This window comes from Helianthus annuus, chromosome 7, assembly GCF_002127325.2.
Source record: "Helianthus annuus cultivar XRQ/B chromosome 7, HanXRQr2.0-SUNRISE, whole genome shotgun sequence".
Taxonomy (NCBI): domain Eukaryota; kingdom Viridiplantae; phylum Streptophyta; class Magnoliopsida; order Asterales; family Asteraceae; genus Helianthus; species Helianthus annuus.
The window spans coordinates 8,893,428-8,897,617 of NC_035439.2; the positions used below are offsets into that span (position 1 = coordinate 8,893,428).

Genomic DNA, 4,190 nt, shown 5'->3' on the forward strand with positions numbered 1-4,190 from the left:
AGAAGCAAAAAGACAGCAAAATCAAACATAAATACAAGAAAAGGAACAAAAGTGGAATGCCCGACCCCTCAACAACATCTTCCCAAGCAAAACCAAGAAGACAGAAGACTAAACACGCCCCGTGCTCAGCGAGCACGGGGCCGTGCCCAAGAAGCAGCAGAAAAGACAAACCTTTAAAAGCTTCTATTGCCCACCACGGGGCCGTGCCCAGTGGACACGGGGCGTGGTCAGACTCCTGCAGGCGCATGTATTGTAACTGCGAATTACAATTAATGAGGAGAGATACAAGGATGGACACGGGGCCGTGCCCAGCGGGCCGGGGCCGTGCCCGAGCTTCTGTTCAGCCTATAAATAGGAGTGCTTGGAGGCATTTCAACTCATCCCTTGGCACACCACCTCTCTCACACTTCACCCACCACCCACCACCACCATAACACCATCATCCACCACCATCATCCATTGTCCATCATAGAGTGTGTGAGTCGTCTCGAGATCCAAGATTGATCGTAAGAGTTCTTGACAATCAAAGGCCATGTTTGCCTAAGTCTCTTACATCACTTGGTGAAGACAAGTGTTTAGTGTAATACTTTTTATTTTTAATCTTTTGCACTTTTTAATTGGTTTTGTATTAATGACTTTAACTACTAGTTTCTTATGTTGAAGGTGATTCTTCCTTATCGTTTGTCCGTGGTGTCTTGGCATTATTTTACTATCTATATAAAATAAAAGATTTTCACCATTCATATCTCCACGGTCTATATGGAGGTATGTTGGCTACCTGGTCGGGGGTTAAGGGAACGGTTTGGTAAGTGTCTTGCCATTGTTCAGCTTTTAGAGATCCTGCAAGGGACCTGGGTCAAATTTAGTAGGACCTCCTTCAATACCCAAAGGTATTGGATGGCGGGGGTCCAAAGTCTTTGATCCTCTCATAAGTTGAACTACTATTAAAACTTTAACCCAACTACTTAGTACTGTATCCCTGCTGACTCAAACTACTTAGCTGAGGGTAACGTCGCCTTCAAAAGAGGGGCCTACCACATTCTGCATTTATAACTTAATTAATTATCTTTCAATAATCCGGCCCTTTAGGATTGTATCCTTGCTGACTCAAACTACTGGGTTGAGGGTAATGTCGCCTTCAAAAGAGGGGCCTACTACAATAACTAAGATAATCTCTTAAACAAGTGCAAAAGTGCGAAAATAATCAAAGGTTACACTAACACACGAGTCTGATCCAAGTGATTCATCTTGTCTATCTGCTTTTACTTTTATTTTTATTTTCAGCATTTTAGTTAGTTTTATTTTCTTAGTTTAAAATCTTTTTCTAACATTTTGATTTGATTAGACGTTGAGGATAAACCGATACTAAAAGCTCTTGTGTCCTTGGACGACCTCGGTATCTTACCAACACTATACTACGTCCACGATGGGTGCACTTGCCCATATGTGTGTTTAGTGTTAGTAAATATCGTGTTTTATAAATTTAAAACTTGGCTAAAAAGTGTAAAAGGGCTTAAAATATACTCCTAAAACATATACACACTAACGCGGATCAAGTTTTTGGCGCCGTTGCCGGGGACACAAGGATTTTAAGAAAGTTAGGAATCAACGGCCTAATCATTTTTTTTATTTTTTTATTTTTATTTTCTTTTTATTTTTTTAGATTTTCTTAAATTTTTCAGCTTCTGCAGAGCTCAGCACGGGCCGTGCCCAGCAGTGTTACTAGCAGTTTTTATTTTCCGAAGTTACAGAAGGCTGAGCACGGGGCCGTGTCGGTGCAACACGGGGCCATGTCCAACTTTCCAGTAACAGGGATCCGGAAAACAATCGCTGTAACTCCGACCACGGGCCGTGCTCACCGAGCACGGGGCCGTGGTGAACTTTCTGACCAGCATTCTTTTTTGTTTTTGTTGCAGGACTTGGAACCAGACGCCACCTCTACGTAGTGTATGAGCTCTAGTTCTAATAAAGACATAAAAGAACCTCTAGAAGAACCTGAACGCTTTCTCAGAAAAAGACTAAAAGCTAAAAACCAAGAGAAGGTTTCGGGGGACCCACATCCAATGGCGGACCAACGTACCCTCATGGATTACCTACGACCCACCGTAGGTAATCTCGGCGCCACTATCAATGCACCGAATGTCGAAGCCAACAACTTTGAACTTCGGCCACATTTGATACAAATGCTTCAAAACTCTGCAACCTTTCATGGGCTTGCGGATGACGATCCCCATCTACATATTACTAATTTCTTAGAAATATGTGATACCTTTCGGATCAATGGAGCATCAAATGACGCCATCCGCCTTCGAATGTTTCCATTTTCACTAAAAGACCGAGCAAAAGCTTGGCTCAACACCCTCCCAGTTGGTTCGGTAAACACCTGGGATGAACTAGCCCAAAAATTTCTATATAAGTATTTCCCTCCCGCTAAAACGGCTAAATTAATGACTGAAATTAATATATATTCGCAAGATGAGGGGGAATCCTTATATGAAACTTAGGAAAGGTTCAAGGAGCTATTACGAAAGTGTCCTCATCATGGTCTTGCGGTGTGGCAACAAGTATCCACTTTCTATAATGGATTGTTGCCACATACTAGACAAACATTTGACTCTAGCTCCGGGGGACTTTTAGGTAATCGCCGCCAGCAGGAAATATATAATAAAATTGAGGAAATTGCTCAAACCAACTTTCAATGGCACACTCCCCGAGGCAATAAATCTATTGCCCCAGGCGCCCATAAGGTTGATGAAAGCACTTCTTTACAAGCCCAAATCGAGGCCCTTTCTTCAAAAATTAAAAAGTTAGAAATGAAAAAAAAAGAAAAACAGTCTCGGTTATGGCTTGTGAAGGGTGTGGTGGGCCACATGAAAATTGGAGTTGTATAAAAGAAACAGATGATCAACCAGAATCGGTAAACTACATTGATAATAGACCTAGGCCGCCGGGTCCCCCAACGGGCACCTACAACCAAGGATGGCGTAACCACCCTAACCTTGGTTGGAGAGAACCCGGCAATAGTAGTAACCAACAAAACCTAAATCAACGAATAACCTTTCAACAACCAAGAAATGAGTCACAAAATTTTCCTCAACAACAAGGTGGACAAGAAAGGCTTGAAGATACTGTATCTCGCCTCATCTCCGACACTGAAAAGAAAAACTCGGATAGGTTTCTACAATTAGAATCAAATTTTAGAAATCAACAAGCTAGTATACAAAACATCGAAAAACAAATAAATCAACTAGCCCAAAATTTCTCCAAGAGACCGCAAGGCGCATTACCAAGTAATACCGAAACAAATCCAAAGGCACAAGTTCATCTCATAACACTACGGAACCGTACCGTGGGTCCCGCGGAAGGCCCACCGCCTATTGAGGAGATCGCAACACCGCCCCAACAAGAGAAAGTTTCTCCTCCAGAGCCCACCAAGGCTCCTCCGGTTCCGTACCCCGGTAGGTTAATCCGTCAAAAGACCAATGAGCAATTCGCAAAATTCAAAAGTCTATTAAAACAATTGCAAGTCAACATTTCTTTCATTGACGTCCTAACCCAAATGCCTAAATATTCAAAATTCATGAGGGACTTCCTCACTCATAAAAGGAAAATTGAATCATTGCAATTAGTTAACTTAGGCGAAGAATGCTCCGCCCACGTGCTCAACAAACTTCCCCAAAAGAAGATTGATCCCGGAAGCTTCACAATTCCTTGCTCGATTATCCCCCATTCGAAATTCGCTGGCTGACCTTGGGGCTAGCATCAACCTCATGCCAGCATCAATGTTCAAAAGGCTCGGCTTAGGCAAAACGAGTCCTACAAAGATGAGTATACAGCTTGCTGATCGATCCGTCAAATTCGCGCAAGGTGTCGCTGAAAATTTGCTAGTCAAAGTTGATAATTTCATCTACCCGGCCGACTTTGTCATACTTGATATGGAAGAAGACACCGAAGTCCCCCTCATACTAGAGAGACCATTTCTAGCCACCGCACAAGCAGTGGTAGACATGAATGACGGAACACTCACTTTAAAGTATGGTGATAAGGAAGTGAAGTTCGGGGTTGGGAAGAGAATAGAGGACGATGACCCGGTCAATTACATGAAGGTTATTAATTCGAGTTTGGATGATGCTCTCCGACGGTGCAACATGGGATGCAAAACATCCCGCTCGGAAAACATATAACCTCAC

General features: G+C 42.8%; 1 non-coding gene across 1 annotated transcript; it reads right to left on the bottom strand.

Annotated features, from left to right (window-relative positions):
• Nucleotides 1-2,441: 2,441 nt before the first annotated feature.
• LOC118480702 lies at nucleotides 2,442-2,548 on the bottom strand. Its single transcript, XR_004863680.1, has one exon. It is a non-coding gene; the product is annotated as a small nucleolar RNA R71 (small nucleolar RNA).
• Nucleotides 2,549-4,190: the final 1,642 nt, after the last annotated feature.